This window comes from Haliotis asinina, chromosome 6 (genome assembly GCF_037392515.1).
Source record: "Haliotis asinina isolate JCU_RB_2024 chromosome 6, JCU_Hal_asi_v2, whole genome shotgun sequence".
Lineage (NCBI taxonomy): Eukaryota > Metazoa > Mollusca > Gastropoda > Lepetellida > Haliotidae > Haliotis > Haliotis asinina.
Window position 1 is genome coordinate 28,162,011 of NC_090285.1, and position 12,765 is coordinate 28,174,775.

The following is a 12,765-nucleotide window of genomic DNA, read 5'->3' on the forward strand; positions in this document are numbered from 1 at the left end:
ATATAATAAAAGTTGGATCAATGTACCTATGCTGAGTCGTTTTTTGTATTCTTAGTCAATTTACCTGTTATTCTTGTATATAGGTATAAAGATAGCATCTGATCCTCAATTTGACAAAGTAGACAACCAAAACCTGGAGAAACCAGACTAAGAGTGTCTCACGCACATAGCTGGACAAAGGCCATTTAGAGTCATTCTTCCTTTACTTCACCATTTGTATGTTTAGTACAGCCATTGTGAAGTTTGTGTGCATAGTAGTTGGAATATGATGCTTCATGACATCATGAATAAATAAGAATGTGAAGAGACCAAATGTATCGTTTGTTCTTGTGTCATCAGTTTGAAGACACATTTTAAAATTGTGATATCCACCAAATGATGCGTCAACAATTTACTTTTGTCTTGTTCATCTAAGCAATGATATGAATCTGCTATTCCTTCCCCAGGCATATTCAGACTGAATTATAAGGCCTCGTGAATATTCTAAGTTAATCTTCAGAACTAAGTTTCAGTCAGGAATGGAAACCAACAGTATATACATGACCATAGCTTCTTGTTATTTTCCATATCCGGAGCTTAGAGTATCAATTATGGATTCTATCTAGAAACTAGGATACCCAGTTTCACTGAATAGATACCAACTGGATGTCAGGATGGCAAACAATTACAAATTGAATGTTATTTGTTTCAAAACAGCGCAATGGAAACCATCATGAAACTATATTTTCTGCTTTTATGTTGGTTTCCATTTAATGAGATGTTCCACTTGCAAATTCCAGATATGGAAACCAACAAGAAACCCCTGAACTTAGTTTCATTTTGGTTTCCATTTACAGAAATACCAAAACACACAATCCAAAATGGAATCTAGTTAGAAACTCAGTTAGTGAGTTTCAGTGAATGGAAACCAACTGGATTCCACCATTACCCACATTAGGGATGGTTTCCAGATGTCTGGAAACCAAGTCATTTTCGTAGCGTTTCTACTCATATTGGTACTAGAAAGGAGTAAGGTCAATTAAAGATCTACTGGATAAAGATGGAAAATATTTAGATTTTAATGAATTTGTTACTAAATTTCATTGCAATGCCAATTTCTTATCTTATCAAAGTATGATCAGTTGTGTTAAAAACCTCCAAAAACATTACAATCTTGCTACCCTTAATTCAGACCATATAACATTAGAACTGCCAATAGCACCTTACTACATTCATAAACTGCTACAGTCTGAGGGAAGCAAGTTGTCTTATATCACTCTTCTCCCGTCAAAATTCAGCAAATCAGCCTCAAATTTAAAATGGGGAACCATGCTTGAATCTAACATTGATGAATCAGATTGGAGAACTTACAATATTATTCCATTTAGATGTACACAGAGTACAGAATTAAGATGGTTCCAAATCAAAATTATTAACAATATCTTAGGCACAAACTATTATCAACATAAAATAAAAGCCAGTGACTCACCCCTGTGTAGCTATTGTAAAATTTCCACCTTTTGGGGGACTGCAATGTGATAAATGTATATACATACCATACTATTTGGATTAAAGGAAAATCGAAATGATTTGCTTCTTACTGAACAAACAGTCTTTCGCAGTCGAAAGTATGGAATAAAACCAGACCAAAAGAATATCTTTAGAATATGTTGCCAGTACTATTTTATCTCAAAATATATCGCATTCACAACTTGTTCATATGATTAGTTTACAAAATTTTGGTCATCACTACATACTGTATTTGCCAAGTAATCTACAATCTGTTTGCATATAGAGCATATCTAACACTGAACTTAAGAAAAGACTGTAGAGCAATTGATGCCTTTGTGGTCCTATGTCGGCTTCGTGGCAGTTGTCCTTTGTCCCACCCTGGGTCCACTTCTGTCCGTGGAGAGTCTTCTTAGCAGTCGTCACTGCCTCTGGGGGACTTCATGGTCCATTTCTGCCCCCAGGATGATGATGTCCATGGTGCTGAGAGCAAAGATAATGAAAAGTTTAATGTTTGAAATAACTGATGTTAATTGATGTCTACTTGCCTTTGTGGTCCTCTGTCAGCTTCGTGGCAGTGGTCCTTCGTCCCTCCCTCCTGGGTCCATTTTTGCCCCCAGGATGATGATGTCCATGGTCCTAATTGTATATATAAAGAATAAATTAATGTTTGAAATCATTGATTTTGATTACATAGGTAATGAATGCCAAAAGTATGTATATACATGTATACAGAATTATGGAAAAATTTGTATCCTGAACTGCATGTTGTAACGGGCACATGACGTCATGTTGAACATGAAAAGATTGAAACACTTGCCTCCCTGATCCTCTGTCGGCTTCGTGGCACTCGTCCTCCCTCCCTCCCTCCTGGGTCCACTTCTGTCCATGGAGTTCTTCTCGGCAGTCGTCACTGCCTCTGGGGGACTTCATGGTCCATTTCTGCCCCCAGGATGATGATGTCCATGGTGCTGAGAGCAAAGATAATGAGAAGTTTAATGTTTGAAATAACTGATGTTAATTGATGTCTACTTGCCTTTGTGGTCCTCTGTCAGCTTCGTGGCAGTGGTCCTTCGTCCCTCCCTCCTGGGTCCATTTTTGCCCCCAGGATGATGATGTCCATGGTCCTAATTGTATATATAAAGAATAAATTAATGTTTGAAATCATTGATATTGATTACATAGGTAATGAATGCCAAAAGTATGTATATACATGTATACAGAATTATGGAAAAATTTGTATCCTGAACTGCATGTTGTAACTGGCACATGACGTCATGGTGAACATGAAAAGATTGAAACACTTGCCTCCCTGATCCTCTGTCGGCTTCGTGGCACTCGTCCTCCCTCCCTCCCTCCTGGGTCCACTTCTGTCCATGGAGTTCTTCTCGGCAGTCGTCACTGCCTCTGGGGGACTTCATGGTCCATTTCTGCCCCCAGGATGATGATGTCCATGGTGCTGAGAGCAAAGATAATGAGAAGTTTAATGTTTGAAATAACTGATGTTAATTGATGTCTACTTGCCTTTGTGGTCCTCTGTCAGCTTCGTGGCAGTGGTCCTTCGTCCCTCCCTCCTGGGTCCATTTTTGCCCCCAGGATGATGATGTCCATGGTCCTAATTGTATATATAAAGAATAAATTAATGTTTGAAATCATTGATATTGATTACATAGGTAATGAATGCCAAAAGTATGTATATACATGTATACAGAATTATGGAAAAATTTGTATCCTGAACTGCATGTTGTAACTGGCACATGACGTCATGGTGAACATGAAAAGATTGAAACACTTGCCTCCCTGATCCTCTGTCGGCTTCGTGGCACTCGTCCTCCCTCCCTCCCTCCTGGGTCCACTTCTGTCCATGGAGTTCTTCTCGGCAGTCGTCACTGCCTCTGGGGGACTTCATGGTCCATTTCTGCCCCCAGGATGATGATGTCCATGGTGCTGAGAGCAAAGATAATGAGAAGTTTAATGTTTGAAATAACTGATGTTAATTGATGTCTACTTGCCTTTGTGGTCCTCTGTCAGCTTCGTGGCAGTGGTCCTTCGTCCCTCCCTCCTGGGTCCATTTTTGCCCCCAGGATGATGATGTCCATGGTCCTAATTGTATATATAAAGAATAAATTAATGTTTGAAATCATTGATATTGATTACATAGGTAATGAATGCCAAAAGTATGTATATACATGTATACAGAATTATGGAAAACTTTGTATCCTGAACTGCATGTTGTAACTGGCACATGACGTCATGGTGAACATGAAAAGATTGAAACACTTACCTCCCTGATCCTCTGTCGGCTTCGTGGCACTCGTCCTCCCTCCCTCCCTCCTGGGTCCACTTCTGTCCATGGAGTTCTTCTCGGCAGTCGTCACTGCCTCTGGGGGACTTCATGGTCCATTTCTGCCCCCAGGATGATGATGTCCATGGTGCTGAGAGCAAAGATAATGAAAAGTTTAATGTTTGAAATAACTGATGTTAATTGATGTCTACTTGCCTTTGTGGTCCTCTGTCAGCTTTGTCCACTTCTGTCCATAAAGTTCTTCTCGGCAGTCGTCACTGCCTCTGGGGGACTTCATGGTCCATTTCTGCCCCCAGGATGATGATGTCCATGGTCCTAATTGTATATATAAAGAATAAATTAATGTTTGAAATCATTGATATTGATTACATAGGTAATGAATGCCAAAAGTATGTATATACATGTATACAGAATTATGGAAAAATTTGTATCCTGAACTGCATGTTGTAACTGGCACATGACGTCATGGTGAACATGAAAAGATTGAAACACTTGCCTCCCTTATCCTCTGTCGGCTTCGTGGCACTCGTCCTCCCTCCCTCCCTCCTGGGTCCACTTCTGTCCATGGAGTTCTTCTCGGCAGTCGTCACTGCCTCTGGGGGACTTCATGGTCCATTTCTGCCCCCAGGATGATGATGTCCATGGTGCTGAGAGCAAAGATAATGAAAAGTTTAATGTTTGAAATAACTGATGTTAATTGATGTCTACTTGCCTTTGTGGTCCTCTGTCAGCTTCGTGGCAGTGGTCCTTCGTCCCTCCCTCCTGGGTCCATTTTTGCCCCCAGAATGATGATGTCCATGGTCCTAATTGTATATATAAAGAATAAATTAATGTTTGAAATCATTGATATTGATTACATAGGTAATGAATGCCCAAAGTATGTATATACATGTATACAGAATTATGGAAAAATTTGTATCCTGAACTGCATGTTGTAACTGGCACATGACGTCATGGTGAACATGAAAAGATTGAAACACTTGCCTCCCTTATCCTCTGTCGGCTTCGTGGCACTCGTCCTCCCTCCCTCCCTCCTGGGTCCACTTCTGTCCATGGAGTTCTTCTCGGCAGTCGTCACTGCCTCTGGGGGACTTCATGGTCCATTTCTGCCCCCAGGATGATGATGTCCATGGTGCTGAGAGCAAAGATAATGAAAAGTTTAATGTTTGAAACAACTGATGTTAATTGATGTCTACTTGCCTTTGTGGTCCTCTGTCAGCTTCGTCCACTTCTGTCCATGGAGTTCTTCTCGGCAGTCGTCACTGCCTCTGGGGGACTTCATGGTCCATTTCTGCCCCCAGGATGATGATGTCCATGGTGCTGAGAGCAAAGATAATGAGAAGTTTCATGTTTGAAATAACTGATGTTAATTGAGGTCTACTTGCCTTTGTGGTCCTCTGTCAGCTTCGTGGCAGTGGTCCTTCGTCCCTCCCTCCTGGGTCCATTTTTGCCCCCAGGATGATGATGTCCATGGTCCTAATTGTATATATAAAGAATAAAGTAATGTTTGAAATCATTGATATTGATTACATAGGTAATGAATGCCAAAAGCATGTATACACATGTATGTGTATGTATATACATGTATAATTATGGAAAAATTTGTATCCTGAACAGCATGTTGTAACGGGCACATGACGTCATGGTGAACATGAAAAGATTGAAACACTTGCCTCCCTGATCCTCTGTCGGCTTCGTGGCACTCGTCCTCCCTCCCTCCCTCCTGGGTCCACTTCTGTCCATGGAGTTCTTCTCGGCAGTCGTCACTGCCTCTGGGGGACTTCATGGTCCATTTCTGCCCCCAGGATGATGATGTCCATGGTGCTGAGAGCAAAGATAATGAAAAGTTTAATGTTTGAAATAACTGATGTTAATTGATGTCTACTTGCCTTTGTGGTCCTCTGTCAGCTTCGTCCACTTCTGTCCATGGAGTTCTTCTCGGCAGTCGTCACTGCCTCTGGGGGACTTCATGGTCCATTTCTGCCCCCAGGATGATGATGTCCATGGTGCTGAGAGCAAAGATAATGAGAAGTTTAATGTTTGAAATAACTGATGTTAATTGATGTCTACTTGCCTTTGTGGTCCTCTGTCAGCTTCGTGGCAGTGGTCCTTCGTCCCTCCCTCCTGGGTCCATTTTTGCCCCCAGGATGATGATGTCCATGGTCCTAATTGTATATATGAAGAATAAATTAATGTTTGAAATCATTGATATTGATTACATAGGTAATGAATGCCAAAAGTATGTATATACATGTATACAGAATTATGGAAAAATTTGTATCCTGAACTGCATGTTGTAACTGGCACATGACGTCATGGTGAACATGAAAAGATTGAAACACTTGCCTCCCTGATCCTCTGTCGGCTTCGTGGCACTCGTCCTCCCTCCCTCCCTCCTGGGTCCACTTCTGTCCATGGAGTTCTTCTCGGCAGTCGTCACTGCCTCTGGGGGACTTCATGGTCCATTTCTGCCCCCAGGATGATGATGTCCATGGTGCTGAGAGCAAAGATAATGAGAAGTTTAATGTTTGAAATAACTGATGTTAATTGATGTCTACTTGCCTTTGTGGTCCTCTGTCAGCTTCGTGGCAGTGGTCCTTCGTCCCTCCCTCCTGGGTCCATTTTTGCCCGCAGGATGATGATGTCCATGGTCCTAATTGTATATATGAAGAATAAATTAATGTTTGAAATCATTGATATTGATTACATAGGTAATGAATGCCAAAAGTATGTATATACATGTATACAGAATTATGGAAAACTTTGTATCCTGAACTGCATGTTGTAACTGGCACATGACGTCATGGTGAACATGAAAAGATTGAAACACTTGCCTCCCTTATCCTCTGTCGGCTTCGTGGCACTCGTCCTCCCTCCCTCCCTCCTGGGTCCACTTCTGTCCATGGAGTTCTTCTCGGCAGTCGTCACTGCCTCTGGGGGACTTCATGGTCCATTTCTGCCCCCAGGATGATGATGTCCATGGTGCTGAGAGCAAAGATAATGAAAAGTTTAATGTTTGAAATAACTGATGTTAATTGATGTCTACTTGCCTTTGTGGTCCTCTGTCAGCTTCGTCCACTTCTGTCCATGGAGTTCTTCTCGGCAGTCGTCACTGCCTCTGGGGGACTTCATGGTCCATTTCTGCCCCCAGGATGATGATGTCCATGGTGCTGAGAGCAAAGATAATGAGAAGTTTAATGTTTGAAATAACTGATGTTAATTGATGTCTACTTGCCTTTGTGGTCCTCTGTCAGCTTCGTGGCAGTGGTCCTTCGTCCCTCCCTCCTGGGTCCATTTTTGCCCCCAGGATGATGATGTCCATGGTCCTAATTGTATATATGAAGAATAAATTAATGTTTGAAATCATTGATATTGATTACATAGGTAATGAATGCCAAAAGTATGTATATACATGTATACAGAATTATGGAAAAATTTGTATCCTGAACTGCATGTTGTAACTGGCACATGACGTCATGGTGAACATGAAAAGATTGAAACACTTGCCTCCCTGATCCTCTGTCGGCTTCGTGGCACTCGTCCTCCCTCCCTCCCTCCTGGGTCCACTTCTGTCCATGGAGTTCTTCTCGGCAGTCGTCACTGCCTCTGGGGGACTTCATGGTCCATTTCTGCCCCCAGGATGATGATGTCCATGGTGCTGAGAGCAAAGATAATGAGAAGTTTAATGTTTGAAATAACTGATGTTAATTGATGTCTACTTGCCTTTGTGGTCCTCTGTCAGCTTCGTGGCAGTGGTCCTTCGTCCCTCCCTCCTGGGTCCATTTTTGCCCCCAGGATGATGATGTCCATGGTCCTAATTGTATATATAAAGAATAAATTAATGTTTGAAATCATTGATATTGATTACATAGGTAATGAATGCCAAAAGTATGTATATACATGTATACAGAATTATGGAAAAATTTGTATCCTGAACTGCATGTTGTAACTGGCACATGACGTCATGGTGAACATGAAAAGATTGAAACACTTGCCTCCCTGATCCTCTGTCGGCTTCGTGGCACTCGTCCTCCCTCCCTCCCTCCTGGGTCCACTTCTGTCCATGGAGTTCTTCTCGGCAGTCGTCACTGCCTCTGGGGGACTTCATGGTCCATTTCTGCCCCCAGGATGATGATGTCCATGGTGCTGAGAGCGAAGATAATGAAAAGTTTAATGTTTGAAATAACTGATGTTAATTGATGTCTACTTGCCTTTGTGGTCCTCTGTCAGCTTCGTCCACTTCTGTCCATGGAGTTCTTCTCGGCAGTCGTCACTGCCTCTGGGGCACTTCATGGTCCATTTCTGCCCCCAGGATGATGATGTCCATGGTGCTGAGAGCAAAGATAATGAGAAGTTTAATGTTTGAAATAACTGATGTTAATTGATGTCTACTTGCCTTTGTGGTCCTCTGTCAGCTTCGTCCACTTCTGTCCATGGAGTTCTTCTCGGCAGTCGTCACTGCCTCTGGGGGACTTCATGGTCCATTTCTGCCCCCAGGATGATGATGTCCATGGTGCTGAGAGCAAAGATAATGAGAAGTTTAATGTTTGAAATAACTGATGTTAATTGATGTCTACTTGCCTTTGTGGTCCTCTGTCAGCTTCGTGGCAGTGGTCCTTCGTCCCTCCCTCCTGGGTCCATTTTTGCCCCCAGGATGATGATGTCCATGGTCCTAATTGTATATATAAAGAATAAATTAATGTTTGAAATCATTGATATTGATTACATAGGTAATGAATGCCAAAAGTATGTATATACATGTATACAGAATTATGGAAAAATTTGTATCCTGAACTGCATGTTGTAACTGGCACATGACGTCATGGTGAACATGAAAAGATTGAAACACTTGCCTCCCTGATCCTCTGTCGGCTTCGTGGCACTCGTCCTCCCTCCCTCCCTCCTGGGTCCACTTCTGTCCATGGAGTTCTTCTCGGCATTCGTCACTGCCTCTGGGGGACTTCATGGTCCATTTCTGCCCCCAGGATGATGATGTCCATGGTGCTGAGAGCAAAGATAATGAGAAGTTTAATGTTTGAAATAACTGATGTTAATTGATGTCTACTTGCCTTTGTGGTCCTCTGTCAGCTTCGTCCACTTCTGTCCATGGAGTTCTTCTCGGCAGTCGTCACTGCCTCTGGGGCACTTCATGGTCCATTTCTGCCCCCAGGATGATGATGTCCATGGTGCTGAGAGCAAAGATAATGAGAAGTTTAATGTTTGAAATAACTGATGTTAATTGATGTCTACTTGCCTTTGTGGTCCTCTGTCAGCTTCGTCCACTTCTGTCCATGGAGTTCTTCTCGGCAGTCGTCACTGCCTCTGGGGGACTTCATGGTCCATTTCTGCCCCCAGGATGATGATGTCCATGGTGCTGAGAGCAAAGATAATGAGAAGTTTAATGTTTGAAATAACTGATGTTAATTGATGTCTACTTGTCTTTGTGGTCCTCTGTCAGCTTCGTGGCAGTGGTCCTTCGTCCCTCCCTCCTGGGTCCATTTTTGCCCCCAGGATGATGATGTCCATGGTCCTAATTGTATATATAAAGAATAAATTAATGTTTGAAATCATTGATATTGATTACATAGGTAATGAATGCCAAAAGTATGTATATACATGTATACAGAATTATGGAAAAATTTGTATCCTGAACTGCATGTTGTAACTGGCACATGACGTCATGGTGAACATGAAAAGATTGAAACACTTGCCTCCCTGATCCTCTGTCGGCTTCGTGGCACTCGTCCTCCCTCCCTCCCTCCTGGGTCCACTTCTGTCCATGGAGTTCTTCTCGGCAGTCGTCACTGCCTCTGGGGGACTTCATGGTCCATTTCTGCCCCCAGGATGATGATGTCCATGGTGCTGAGAGCAAAGATAATGAAAAGTTTAATGTTTGAAATAACTGATGTTAATTGATGTCTACTTGCCTTTGTGGTCCTCTGTCAGCTTCGTCCACTTCTGTCCATGGAGTTCTTCTCGGCAGTCGTCACTGCCTCTGGGGGACTTCATGGTCCATTTCTGCCCCCAGGATGATGATGTCCATGGTGCTGAGAGCAAAGATAATGAGAAGTTTAATGTTTGAAATAACTGATGTTAATTGATGTCTACTTGCCTTTGTGGTCCTCTGTCAGCTTCGTCCACTTCTGTCCATGGAGTTCTTCTCGGCAGTCGTCACTGCCTCTGGGGGACTTCATGGTCCATTTCTGCCCCCAGGATGATGATGTCCATGGTGCTGAGAGCAAAGATAATGAGAAGTTTAATGTTTGAAATAACTGATGTTAATTGATGTCTACTTGCCTTTGTGGTCCTCTGTCAGCTTCGTGGCAGTGGTCCTTCGTCCCTCCCTCCTGGGTCCATTTTTGCCCCCAGGATGATGATGTCCATGGTCCTAATTGTATATATAAAGAATAAATTAATGTTTGAAATCATTGATATTGATTACATAGGTAATGAATGCCAAAAGTATGTATATACATGTATACAGAATTATGGAAAAATTTGTATCCTGAACTGCATGTTGTAACTGGCACATGACGTCATGGTGAACATGAAAAGATTGAAACACTTGCCTCCCTGATCCTCTGTCGGCTTCGTGGCACTCGTCCTCCCTCCCTCCCTCCTGGGTCCACTTCTGTCCATGGAGTTCTTCTCGGCAGTCGTCACTGCCTCTGGGGGACTTCATGGTCCATTTCTGCCCCCAGGATGATGATGTCCATGGTGCTGAGAGCAAAGATAATGAAAAGTTTAATGTTTGAAATAACTGATGTTAATTGATGTCTACTTGCCTTTGTGGTCCTCTGTCAGCTTCGTCCACTTCTGTCCATGGAGTTCTTCTCGGCAGTCGTCACTGCCTCTGGGGCACTTCATGGTCCATTTCTGCCCCCAGGATGATGATGTCCATGGTGCTGAGAGCAAAGATAATGAGAAGTTTAATGTTTGAAATAACTGATGTTAATTGATGTCTACTTGCCTTTGTGGTCCTCTGTCAGCTTCGTCCACTTCTGTCCATGGAGTTCTTCTCGGCAGTCGTCACTGCCTCTGGGGGACTTCATGGTCCATTTCTGCCCCCAGGATGATGATGTCCATGGTGCTGAGAGCAAAGATAATGAGAAGTTTAATGTTTGAAATAACTGATGTTAATTGATGTCTACTTGCCTTTGTGGTCCTCTGTCAGCTTCGTGGCAGTGGTCCTTCGTCCCTCCCTCCTGGGTCCATTTTTGCCCCCAGGATGATGATGTCCATGGTCCTAATTGTATATATGAAGAATAAATTAATGTTTGAAATCATTGATATTGATTACATAGGTAATGAATGCCAAAAGTATGTATATACATGTATACAGAATTATGGAAAAATTTGTATCCTGAACTGCATGTTGTAACTGGCACATGACGTCATGGTGAACATGAAAAGATTGAAACACTTGCCTCCCTGATCCTCTGTCGGCTTCGTGGCACTCGTCCTCCCTCCCTCCCTCCTGGGTCCACTTCTGTCCATGGAGTTCTTCTCGGCAGTCGTCACTGCCTCTGGGGGACTTCATGGTCCATTTCTGCCCCCAGGATGATGATGTCCATGGTGCTGAGAGCAAAGATAATGAGAAGTTTAATGTTTGAAATAACTGATGTTAATTGATGTCTACTTGCCTTTGTGGTCCTCTGTCAGCTTCGTCCACTTCTGTCCATGGAGTTCTTCTCGGCAGTCGTCACTGCCTCTGGGGCACTTCATGGTCCATTTCTGCCCCCAGGATGATGATGTCCATGGTGCTGAGAGCAAAGATAATGAGAAGTTTAATGTTTGAAATAACTGATGTTAATTGATGTCTACTTGCCTTTGTGGTCCTCTGTCAGCTTCGTCCACTTCTGTCCATGGAGTTCTTCTCGGCAGTCGTCACTGCCTCTGGGGGACTTCATGGTCCATTTCTGCCCCCAGGATGATGATGTCCATGGTGCTGAGAGCAAAGATAATGAGAAGTTTAATGTTTGAAATAACTGATGTTAATTGATGTCTACTTGCCTTTGTGGTCCTCTGTCAGCTTCGTGGCAGTGGTCCTTCGTCCCTCCCTCCTGGGTCCATTTTTGCCCCCAGGATGATGATGTCCATGGTCCTAATTGTATATATGAAGAATAAATTAATGTTTGAAATCATTGATATTGATTACATAGGTAATGAATGCCAAAAGTATGTATATACATGTATACAGAATTATGGAAAAATTTGTATCCTGAACTGCATGTTGTAACTGGCACATGACGTCATGGTGAACATGAAAAGATTGAAACACTTGCCTCCCTGATCCTCTGTCGGCTTCGTGGCACTCGTCCTCCCTCCCTCCCTCCTGGGTCCACTTCTGTCCATGGAGTTCTTCTCGGCATTCGTCACTGCCTCTGGGGGACTTCATGGTCCATTTCTGCCCCCAGGATGATGATGTCCATGGTGCTGAGAGCAAAGATAATGAGAAGTTTAATGTTTGAAATAACTGATGTTAATTGATGTCTACTTGCCTTTGTGGTCCTCTGTCAGCTTCGTCCACTTCTGTCCATGGAGTTCTTCTCGGCAGTCGTCACTGCCTCTGGGGCACTTCATGGTCCATTTCTGCCCCCAGGATGATGATGTCCATGGTGCTGAGAGCAAAGATAATGAGAAGTTTAATGTTTGAAATAACTGATGTTAATTGATGTCTACTTGCCTTTGTGGTCCTCTGTCAGCTTCGTCCACTTCTGTCCATGGAGTTCTTCTCGGCAGTCGTCACTGCCTCTGGGGGACTTCATGGTCCATTTCTGCCCCCAGGATGATGATGTCCATGGTGCTGAGAGCAAAGATAATGAGAAGTTTAATGTTTGAAATAACTGATGTTAATTGATGTCTACTTGCCTTTGTGGTCCTCTGTCAGCTTCGTGGCAGTGGTCCTTCGTCCCTCCCTCCTGGGTCCATTTTTGCCCCCAGGATGATGATGTCCATGGTCCTAATTGTAT

General features: G+C 43.1%; 1 long non-coding RNA gene across 1 annotated transcript in view; it reads left to right on the plus strand.

Moving 5' to 3' along the window:
- LOC137288069 (uncharacterized) overlaps positions 1-12,765 on the plus strand; it is a 180,113-nt gene that overhangs the window by 40,711 nt on the left and 126,637 nt on the right. The gene's annotated exons all lie outside the window — the stretch shown is intronic.